We start from the raw sequence: 13,008 nt of genomic DNA, 5'->3' as shown, positions 1-13,008 counted from the left end.
GTGTCCTCCTGGTTCTCTCCTTTTAGTTAATGCTGTCATAGTCAGATCTGCCGGAGTCCTTAGCCACACTCTGGAAATTTTCATATTTTCTACTTTACAAACACAAAACAGTTCAAAACTAATTCCATCCCTTTACATCTTTCCGAGTAAACGACTGCCCACCTGTCTGTCTGGACACTGATGGATGACTGTCGAGATCCTCCTCCACGCTTCAGACTAGCTGCCCACGCTCCAGCAACCACCAAGTGCCTTGAAGCTGTCCCTACACTGAAGTTCTCATGGACTACTAACTATCATCACCAGTAGATTGACCAGAGGAGGATGGGTCACCCCTTGTGAGCCTTGGTTCCTCCCAAGGTTTCTTCCTCAGCTGGGGGAGTTTTTCCTTGCCACTGTCGCCCCTGGCTTGCTCACTTGAGGGTTTTACATTTGTCTTTACATTTCATGTCAAATCTTGTCTTACTGGAATTCTGTGAAGCTGCTTTGTGACAACATCAGTTGTGAAAAGCGCTATATAAATAAATTTGATTTGATTTGATTTGATTTGATTTGATATTCCTGCCTTGTGCCCAATGATTCAAGGCAGGCTCTGGACCAACTGTGACCCTGAATTGGATAAGCAGTTACAGATAATGAATGAATGCTTTGCTAGAAATTCTGTATTATATTAAGATATGGGTTTTGTATTTTTTACATAAAAAAAATTATTGGAAAAGATTTAACAAATATATCATTCCAAACTAAATGCAGCTGAGTCATAATTTTAGACCCTGACTTAGTTAAAATCTATATTAAATCATGTTGTTGTTTTTTTGTTGGTAAAATCAACATTATTTTAATAACGTGATGTTATTTCATTCATTTTATTAAGCCCTACATTTATACTTCTATTTCCTTTATGAAACACTTGTCCCAGTTTTGAAACTGAAAATTAAATACCTAAATAATTATTTATATAAACTGGCAAAAAAATGTAGAGCAGACTGAGACTCTGAAAACACTGTTCATCTAAACTATAAAAGTCTGTTAAAATCAGAAAATTAATCGAGATATTTGTCCTAAATATGAAGAATGTAGATTTGGCGGGAAAATACTCACAAATTAACTGTGAATGCTAGCTATGAGGCATTAGCCTGTTGGATACATTGGAAGACTGGATGTACTCTGCTTACCCCTCACACATGTTAGTTTCCATTAAAAAAGCTGGCTGTAACAAGTCTGGTGAAAGTGCCTCACAAAGACTGAGCTGGACTGTCCCACAGTGCCGCTAACTGCACTAAAGGAAGAGTGAGAGGGAGCACTGCCCTAGACTCTATCTTTCTCTGGGTGTGGACTTCACTGTTTTCTTATGGACGACAGTTACGTACATACAGAGTTACACATACACAAATGTGAAACTCACTTAGCCTTACATTATCCATAAGTACAAGCTTAACCCTGACACTGTTCTCAGGTACAGGCTTCATCAGGTTATGGGGATTCCTCCTCTTTGTGGGGAACACACATTCGTCTCAAGAGAAAGAGAAATCCCCTTGACCTAAGGTATTTATGTAACACACACACACACACACACACACAGCCTCTTGCTGTTTTTGAGGGTATTTCCGCTGATGGTGATTTTACTGAAGAGCTACCACTAGTTCTGAAGTAATAACCTCAAAAGTTTATTACTTTGTCAAAAAGCCACAAATCTCTGGCAATATGAAACACAACCCCGAGAACCATGTTTTCTCTCCTCAAACCTGATTCCTTTCACTAAAACACTACACATAGGTGTTATATGCTTATATCTTACAGAGCATCAAATACACACTGATATGATAAATTCAAAACACTACGATCAAATGTGTATTTGGATGCTTTTGAATCCATGTTATATATTCAAATTCATATGAGGGTGTGGAAAATCAATGTTTTTTTTTTTCATTTTGGTGAAGTGTAAGTTTTCTGTCCCAAAACAGAATTAACAATCCTACATGTAAACTGTATGTAACACACATGACCCATTTTACATAATACGTATCAAACACTGAGAAATGCTACAAGGAAAAAAAAGGGCAGATACAAAAACATAAATATATTTATTGTAAAAGGCATGAAACAAATTACTCCACACCCTGCCTCTTTTATGCCCTTACAAAAGATCAGGGGCAACATGAGTGAGACTTATTGGGAATCAGGAAGTAGAATTTTGAAGGACCGTGTTTCCAGGTGACCAACGTTTCCTAAATGATGCAGTGTATGTTTAGACATCTGTAAAACTGTAATTTAGTATGATATTTCAGTGGATAAAAAAAACAAATATTGTTGATACATGAACTTCAAGTTTTCAGAACTATGTGCACATTTCCTGTGTATGCAATGGAGAAAAACTTTCTATTTAGGAAATATCAAACAAAGTCATTGAATGGGTCGAGAACACAGTCAGTCTTGTTGTACATCAGTTATAATGAAACCAAATTACTCCCATTATGATATGAAAGAGTAACCTCTTAACTGATTTTCTGTCACACCTGTCTCTGTGGACGCCTCACTTCCTCCCTCACTTCATGACATATTACCACTTGAGTCTGTGAATTACCCTGGGGACTTCAGTTCCCATGGTTCAACGAATGGTCACATGACTCCATCAACCAATGGGAACTCTTTGGTGTGCTCTGGGTCACCTGAGTTTTAAGTTACAGCTGTTTTATATTTGACATAATCATTCAGTTACTATATAAACTCAGGCTTTTGTATCTGCCACTTGAGAAGTATTGATAACTCTTTGTTACTTACTAAGTGAACCTTGTTTATGAAAGCCAACCCGTGTATGACCATTTCTTACATTTCTCTTGACTCTGTCTTTTTGGATCTGGACTGCTATTGTTTGATATGTTTTGTTTTTGACTTCAGCGTGTACTTCTCTATTCTTTGGATTTTTTGTTGTGACTGCTCTCTCTTTACGGTGTGCTTTGCACGTTAACATCTCTGAAGTAAAACTGTTCCTGCTAAAAACCGTGAGCGTCTCTCCTGTTTACATAGCCTGACATCTTCAAGTATAGTAATGAACACTTTAGATTCTGGGACTCCACAGAAAAAAAAAATTGGCCTAATATTATTATTATTATTATTACAGTTATACATTTTATGGACCAAAACGTGTCCCTATATCTCAGCTTTGGGGTGTGGTAGGACAAAATTTACCACACCACTGTCTTCATCAGGATGTCCCTGACACACAGTGTGGGTTTGAAGAAGATCTGAGGAGGTCACATTTTTCACCCAAAAAAAAACACTAAACCCTTTGTGTTTTTTTAGACTAAATTTTTGACTGTCTCATATTTCTTCCAAACTCACGAAGTTGATTAAGCAGGTCCTGACTTACACAGGGGTGTGATTATTTTCAGCCTATCTATTTTCTCTCAATAGGTTTATTGTTGTTGAATATATTGGAATTAAACTTATGAGCTTGTTATACATCCAATAAAGCAAAATACAGATGCAATGTAGGATATATTGGACTGACTAGGCTTTTCTGATCGCACATTTCTACTCATGTGTTTACGTAGCTTCCCTGGAAGTAGGAATCCAATCATGAAATTTACAGTTATCAGAATCAGAATCAGAATCAGAAATACTTTATTGATCCCAGGGGGAAATTGCAGTTATTACAGTAGCAGCCAGTTGTAAAAGAATAAACACTCTAATAAAAATTTAACACAAAAGGAATTTTTTACAAATATGTACACATCTATAATAATAAATACGGATATACTGTATACAGCAGTATGAGTATTGCACATTTGAGTTGTTACACTCATAATTAAAAAATTTGTTCTATTGTAATTACTGTACATGTGAAAGGTGTCGTGCTTTAAGTGTGGAGTTATAAAGTCTGGTAGCCACTGGTAGGAATGACCTCCTGTGGCGCTCTGTAGTGCATTTTGGCTGAATGACCTCCTGTGGCGCTCTGTAGTGCATTTTGGCTATACATTTTATGCAGCAAAACATGTCCCTTTATCTCAGCTTTGGGATGTGGTAGGTCAAAAAGTACCATAACACTGTCTTCGTAAGGACATCCCTGACACACGGTGTGGGTTTGAAGAAGATCTGAGGAGGTCACATATTTTACCTAAAGAAACTTTGTGTTTTTTTAAGCAAAATTTTTGACCGTCTCAGATTTCTTCCAAACTCATGATGTTTATTGAGCAGGTCCTCACTTACACAGGGGTGTGATTATTTTTAGCCTATCTCATCCCAAAGCTGAGATATGAGGATTAACGTAACTGGGATTTTCTTTCAATAGGTTTATTGGTTTTGAATATATTGGAATTAAATTTATGAGCTTGTTATACGTCCAATAAAGCAAAGTACAGATGTAATGTAGGATATATTGGACTGACTAGGCTTTTCTGATCGCACCCTTCTACTCATGTGTTTACCTAGCTTCACTGGAAGTAGGAATCCCATCATGAAATGTACAGTTCTACATTTTATGCAGCACAATATGTCACTTTATCTCAGCTTTGGGATGTGGTAGGGCAACAATTACCACACCACTGTCTTTGGCAGGACCTCCCTGACACACGGTGTGGGTTTGAAGAAGAGCTGAGGAGGTCACATATTTCACCCAAAAAAACACTAAGGAGCACCCTTTTGTGTTTTTTTTAGACTAAATTTTTCACCGTCTCAGATTTCATCCAAACTCACGATGTTGATTAGGCAGGTCCTGACTTACACAAAGGTGTGATTATTTTCAGCCTATCTCATCCCAAAGCTGAGATATGAGGACAAACTTAACTAGGATTTTCTCTCAATAGGTTTATTGGTGTTGAATATATTGGAATTAAATGTATGAGCTTTATATACGTCCAATAAAGCAAAATACAGATGCAATGTAGGATATATTGGACTGACTAGGCTTTTCTGATTGCACCCTTCTACACATGTGTTTACCTAGCTTCACTGTAAGTAGGAATCCCATCATGAAATTTACAGTTATTAATATTATGCAGCACAACATGTCCCTATATCTCAGCTTTGGGATGTGGTAGGACAACAATTACCACACCACTGTCTTCGTCAGGACCTTTCTGACACACGGTGTGGGTTTGAATAAGAGCTGAGGAGGTCACATATTTCACCCAAAAAAACACTAAAGGGTACCCCTTTGTGTTTGTTTAGACTAAATTTTTGACCGTCTCAGATTTCTTCAAAACTCACGATGTTGATTAAGCAGGTCCTGACTTACACAGGGGTGTGATTATTTTCAGCCTATCTAATCCCAAAGCTGAGAATTGAGGACTTACGTAACTGGGATTTTCTCTCAATTGGTTTATTGGTGTTGAATATATTGGAATTAAATTTATGAACTTGTTATACGTCCAATAAAGCAAAATACAGATGCAATGTAGGATATATTGTACTGACTAGGCTTTTCTGATTGCACCCTTCTACTCTTGTGTTTACCTAGCTTCACTGGAAGTAGGAATCCCATCATGAAATTTACAGTTATACATTTTATGCAGCAAAACATGTCCCTATATCTCAGCTTTGGGATGTGGTAGGGCAACAATTACCACACCACTGTCTTTGTCAGGACCTCCCTTTCACATGGTGTGGGTTTGAAGAAGAGCTGAGGAGGTCACATATTTCACCCAAAAAACACTAAGGGGTACCCCTTTGTGTTTTTTAGACTCAATTTTTGACTGTCTCAGATTTCTTCCAAACTCACGATGTTGATTAGGCAGGTCCTGACTTACACAAAGGTGTGATTATTTTCAGCCTATCTCATCCCAAAGCTGAGATATGAGGACAAACTTAACTGGGATTTTCTCTCAATAGGTTTATTGGTGTTGAATATATTGGAATTCAATTTATGAGCTTTTTATACGTCCAATAAAGCAAAATACAGATGCAATGTAGGATATATTGGACTGACTAGGCTTTTCTGATCGCGCCCTTCTACTCATGTGTTTACCTAGCTTCACTGGAAGTAGGAATCCCATCATGAAATTTACAGTTATACATTTTATGCAGTACAACATGTCCCTATATCTCAGCTTTGGGATGTGGTAGGGCAACAATTACCACACCATTCTCGTCGTCAGGACCTCTCTGACACACGGTGTGGGTTTGAAGAAGATCTGAGGAGGTCACATATTTCACCCAAAAAACACTAAGGGGTACCCCTTTGTGTTTTTTTAGACTCAATTTTTGACCGTCTCATATTTCTTCCAAACTCACGGTGTAGATTAGGCAGGTCCTGACTTACACAAAGGTGTGATTATTTTCAGCCTATCTCATCCCAAAGCTGAGATATGAGGACAAACTTAACTGGGATTTTCTCTCAATAGGTTTATTGGTGTTGAATATATTGGAATTAAATTTATGAGCTTGTTATATGTCCAATAAAGCAATATACAGATGCAATGTAGGATATATTGGACTGACTAGGCTTTTCTGATCGCACCCTTCTACTCTTGTGTTTACCTAGCTTCACTGGAAGTAGGAATCCCATCATGAAATTTACAGTTATACATTTTATGCAGTACAACATGTCCCTATATCTCAGCTTTGGGATGTGGTAGGGCAAAAATTACCACACCATTCTCGTCGTCAGGACGTCCTTGACACACGGTGTGAGTTTGAAGAAGATCTGAGGAGGATACTTTTTTTCACCCAAAAAAACACTAAGGGGTACCCCTTTGTGTTTTTTTAGACTCAATTTTTGACCGTCTCAGATTTCTTCCAAACTCACGATATTGATTAGGCAGGTCCTGACTTACACAAAGGTGTGATTATTTTCAGCCTATCTCATCCCAAAGCTGAGATATGAGGACAAACTTAACTGGGATTTTCTCTCAATAGGTTTATTGGTGTTGAATATATTGGAATTCAATTTATGAGCTTTTTATACGTCCAATAAAGCAAAATACAGATGCAATGTAGGATATATTGGACTGACTAGGCTTTTCTGATCGCACCCTTCTACTCATGTGTTTACCTAGCTTCACTGGAAGAAGGAATCCCATCATGAAATTTACAGTTATACATTTTATGCAGCAAAACATGTCCCTATATCTCAGCTTTGGGATGTGGTAGGGCAACAATTACCACACCACTGTCTTTGTCAGGACCTCCCTGACACATGGTGTGGGTTTGAAGAAGAGCTGAGGAGGTCACATATTTCACCCAAAAAAACACTAAGGGGTACCCCTTTGTGTTTTTTTAGACTCAATTTTTGACCGTCTCAGATTTCTTCCAAACTCATGATGTTGATTAGGCAGGTCCTGACTTACACAAAGGTGTGATTATTTTCAGCCTATCTCATCCCAAAGCTGAGATATGAGGACAAACTTAACTGGGATTTTCTCTCAATAGGTTTATTGGTGTTGAATATATTGGAATTCAATTTATGAGCTTGTTATATGTCCAATAAAGCAATATACAGATGCAATGTAGGATATATTGGACTGACTAGGCTTTTCTGATCGCACCCTTCTACTCTTGTGTTTACCTAGCTTCACTGGAAGTAGGAATCCCATCATGAAATTTACAGTTATACATTTTATGCAGTACAACATGTCCCTATATCTCAGCTTTGGGATGTGGTAGGGCAAAAATTACCACACCACTGTCTTCGTCAGGACCTCTCTGACACACGGTGTGGGTTTGAAGAAGAGCTGAGGAGGTCACATGTTTCACCCAAAAAAACACTAAGGGGTACCCCTTTGTGTTTTTTTTGTTTTGACTAAAATTTTGACCGTCTCAGATTTCTTCCAAACTTACGATGTTGATTAAGCAGGTCCTGACTTACACAGGGGTGTGATTATTTTCAGCCTATCTAATCCCAAAGCTGAGAATTGAGGACTTACGTAACTGGGATTTTCTCTCAATTGGTTTATTGGTGTTGAATATATTGGAATTAAATTTATGAACTTGTTATACGTCCAATAAAGCAAAATACAGATGCAATGTAGGATATATTGGACTGACTAGGCTTTTCTGATCGCACCCTTCTACTCTTGTGTTTACCTAGCTTCACTGGAAGTAGGAATCCCATCATGAAATTTACAGTTATACATTTTATGCAGCAAAACATGTCCCTATATCTCAGCTTTGGGATGTCGTAGGGCAACAATTACCACACCACTGTCTTTGTCAGGACCTCCCTTTCACATGGTGTGGGTTTGAAGAAGAGCTGAGGAGGTCACATATTTCACCCAAAAAAACACTAAGGGGTACCCCTTTGTGTTTTTTTAGACTCAATTTTTGACCGTCTCAGATTTCTTCCAAACTCACGATATTGATTAGGCAGGTCCTGACTTACACAAAGGTGTGATTATTTTCAGCCTATCTCATCCCAAAGCTGAGATATGAGGACAAACTTAACTGGGATTTTCTCTCAATAGGTTTATTGGTGTTGAATATATTGGAATTCAATTTATGAGCTTTTTATACGTCCAATAAAGCAAAATACAGATGCAATGTAGGATATATTGGACTGACTAGGCTTTTCTGATCGCACCCTTCTACTCATGTGTTTACCTAGCTTCACTGGAAGAAGGAATCCCATCATGAAATTTACAGTTATACATTTTATGCAGCAAAACATGTCCCTATATCTCAGCTTTGGGATGTGGTAGGGCAACAATTACCACACCACTGTCTTTGTCAGGACCTCCCTGACACATGGTGTGGGTTTGAAGAAGAGCTGAGGAGGTCACATATTTCACCCAAAAAAACACTAAGGGGTACCCCTTTGTGTTTTTTTAGACTCAATTTTTGACCGTCTCAGATTTCTTCCAAACTCATGATGTTGATTAGGCAGGTCCTGACTTACACAAAGGTGTGATTATTTTCAGCCTATCTCATCCCAAAGCTGAGATATGAGGACAAACTTAACTGGGATTTTCTCTCAATAGGTTTATTGGTGTTGAATATATTGGAATTCAATTTATGAGCTTGTTATATGTCCAATAAAGCAATATACAGATGCAATGTAGGATATATTGGACTGACTAGGCTTTTCTGATCGCACCCTTCTACTCTTGTGTTTACCTAGCTTCACTGGAAGTAGGAATCCCATCATGAAATTTACAGTTATACATTTTATGCAGTACAACATGTCCCTATATCTCAGCTTTGGGATGTGGTAGGGCAAAAAATACCACACCATTCTCGTCGTCAGGACGTCCTTGACACACGGTGTGAGTTTGAAGAAGATCTGAGGAGGATACTTTTTTTCACCCAAAAAAACACTAAGGGGTACCCCTTTGTGTTTTTTTTTTTTTTGACTAAAATTTTGACCGTCTCAGATTTCTTCCAAACTTACGATGTTGATTAAGCAGGTCCTGACTTACACAGGGGTGTGATTATTTTCAGCCTATCTAATCCCAAAGCTGAGAATTGAGGACTTACGTAACTTGGATTTTCTCTCAATTGGTTTATTGGTGTTGAATATATTGGAATTAAATTTATGAACTTGTTATACGTCCAATAAAGCAAAATACAGATGCAATGTAGGATATATTGGACTGACTAGGCTTTTCTGATCGCCCCCTTCTACTCTTGTGTTTACCTAGCTTCACTGGAAGTAGGAATCCCATCATGAAATTTACAGTTATACATTTTATGCAGCAAAACATGTCCCTATATCTCAGCTTTGGGATGTGGTAGGGCAACAATTACCACACCACTGTCTTTGTCAGGACCTCCCTTTCACATGGTGTGGGTTTGAAGAAGAGCTGAGGAGGTCACATATTTCACCCAAAAAAACATTAAGGGGTACCCCTTTGTGTTTTTTTAGACTCAATTTTTGACCGTCTCAGATTTCTTCCAAACTCACGATATTGATTAGGCAGGTCCTGACTTACACAAAGGTGTGATTATTTTCAGCCTATCTCATCCCAAAGCTGAGATATGAGGACAAACTTAACTGGGATTTTCTCTCAATAGGTTTATTGGTGTTGAATATATTGGAATTCAATTTATGAGCTTTTTATACATCCAATAAAGCAAAATACAGATGCAATGTAGGATATATTGGACTGACTAGGCTTTTCTGATCGCACCCTTCTACTCATGTGTTTACCTAGCTTCACTGGAAGTAGGAATCCCATCATGAAATTTACAGTTATACATTTTATGCAGCACAACATGTCCCTATATCTTAGCTTTGGGATGTGGTAGGGCAACAATTACCACACCACTGTCTTTGTCAGGACCTCTCTGACACATGGTGTGGGTTTGAAGAAGATCTGAGGAGGTCACATATTTCACCCAAAAAACACTAAGGGGTACCCCTTTGTGTTTTTTTAGACTAAATTTTTGACCGTCTCAGATTTCTTCCAAACTCACGGTGTTGATTAGGCAGGTCCTGACTTACACAAAGGTGTGATTATTTTCAGCCTATCTCATTCCAAAGCTGAGATATGAGGACAAACTTAACTAGGATTTTCTCTCAATAGGTTTATTGGTGTTGAATATATTGGAATTCAATTTATGAGCTTTTTATACGTCCAATAAAGCAAAATACAGATGCAATGTAGGATATATTGGACAGACTAGGCTTTTCTGATTGCACCCTTCTACTCATGTGTTTACCTAGCTTCACTGGAAGAAGGAATCCCATCATGAAATTTACAGTTATACATTCTATGCAGCAAATCATGTCCCTATATCTCAGCTTTGGGATGTGGTAGGGCAACAATTACCACACCACTGTCTTTGTCAGGACCTCCCTGACACATGGTGTGGGTTTGAAGAAGAGCTGAGGAGGTCACATATTTCACCCAAAAAAACACTAAGGGGTACCCCTTTGTGTTTTTTTAGACTCAATTTTTGACCGTCTCAGATTTCTTCCAAACTCACGATGTTGATTAGGCAGGTCCTGACTTACACAAAGGTGTGATTATTTTCAGCCTATCTCATCCCAAAGCTGAGATATGAGGACAAACTTAACTGGGATTTTCTCTCAATAGGTTTATTGGTGTTGAATATATTGGAATTCAATTTATGAGCTTGTTATATGTCCAATAAAGCAATATACAGATGCAATGTAGGATATATTGGACTGACTAGGCTTTTCTGATCGCACCCTTCTACTCTTGTGTTTACCTAGCTTCACTGGAAGTAGGAATCCCATCATGAAATTTACAGTTATACATTTTATGCAGTACAACATGTCCCTATATCTCAGCTTTGGGATGTGGTAGGGCAAAAATTACCACACCATTCTCGTCGTCAGGACGTCCTTGACACACGGTGTGAGTTTGAAGAAGATCTGAGGAGGATACTTTTTTTCACCCAAAAAAACACTAAGGGGTACCCCTTTGTGTTTTTTTTTTTTTTGACTAAAATTTTGACCGTCTCAGATTTCTTCCAAACTTACGATGTTGATTAAGCAGGTCCTGACTTACACAGGGGTGTGATTATTTTCAGCCTATCTAATCCCAAAGCTGAGAATTGAGGACTTACGTAACTGGGATTTTCTCTCAATTGGTTTATTGGTGTTGAATATATTGGAATTAAATTTATGAACTTGTTATACGTCCAATAAAGCAAAATACAGATGCAATGTAGGATATATTGGACTGACTAGGCTTTTCTGATCGCACCCTTCTACTCTTGTGTTTACCTAGCTTCACTGGAAGTAGGAATCCCATCATGAAATTTACAGTTATACATTTTATGCAGCAAAACATGTCCCTATATCTCAGCTTTGGGATGTGGTAGGGCAACAATTACCACACCACTGTCTTTGTCAGGACCTCCCTTTCACATGGTGTGGGTTTGAAGAAGAGCTGAGGAGGTCACATATTTCACCCAAAAAAACATTAAGGGGTACCCCTTTGTGTTTTTTTAGACTCAATTTTTGACCGTCTCAGATTTCTTCCAAACTCACGATATTGATTAGGCAGGTCCTGACTTACACAAAGGTGTGATTATTTTCAGCCTATCTCATCCCAAAGCTGAGATATGAGGACAAACTTAACTGGGATTTTCTCTCAATAGGTTTATTGGTGTTGAATATATTGGAATTCAATTTATGAGCTTTTTATACGTCCAATAAAGCAAAATACAGATGCAATGTAGGATATATTGGACTGACTAGGCTTTTCTGATCGCACCCTTCTACTCTTGTGTTTACCTAGCTTCACTGGAAGTAGGAATCCCATCATGAAATTTACAGTTATACATTTTATGCAGCAAAACATGTCCCTATATCTCAGCTTTGGGATGTGGTAGGGCAACAATTACCACACCACTGTCTTTGTCAGGACCTCCCTTTCACATGGTGTGGGTTTGAAGAAGAGCTGAGGAGGTCACATATTTCACCCAAAAAACACTAAGGGGTACCCCTTTGTGTTTTTTAGACTCAATTTTTGACCGTCTCAGATTTCTTCCAAACTCACGATGTTGATTAGGCAGGTCCTGACTTACACAAAGGTGTGATTATTTTCAGCCTATCTCATCCCAAAGCTGAGATATGAGGACAAACTTAACTGGGATTTTCTCTCAATAGGTTTATTGGTGTTGAATATATTGGAATTCAATTTATGAGCTTTTTATACGTCCAATAAAGCAAAATACAGATGCAATGTAGGATATATTGGACTGACTAGGCTTTTCTGATCGCGCCCTTCTACTCATGTGTTTACCTAGCTTCACTGGAAGTAGGAATCCCATCATGAAATTTACAGTTATACATTTTATGCAGTACAACATGTCCCTATATCTCAGCTTTGGGATGTGGTAGGGCAACAATTACCACACCATTCTCGTCGTCAGGACCTCTCTGACACACGGTGTGGGTTTGAAGAAGAGCTGAGGAGGTCACATATTTCACCCAAAAAAACACTAAGGGGTACCCCTTTGTGTTTTTTTAGACTCAATTTTTGACCGTCTCAGATTTCTTCCAAACTCATGATGTTGATTAGGCAGGTCCTGACTTACACAAAGGTGTGATTATTTTCAGCCTATCTCATCCCAAAGCTGAGATATGAGGACAAACTTAACTGG

Source organism: Hoplias malabaricus, unplaced genomic scaffold, assembly GCF_029633855.1.
Source record: "Hoplias malabaricus isolate fHopMal1 unplaced genomic scaffold, fHopMal1.hap1 scaffold_27, whole genome shotgun sequence".
Taxonomy (NCBI): Eukaryota; Metazoa; Chordata; class Actinopteri; order Characiformes; family Erythrinidae; genus Hoplias; species Hoplias malabaricus.
Note: the sequence above shows the minus strand (reverse complement) of the source record.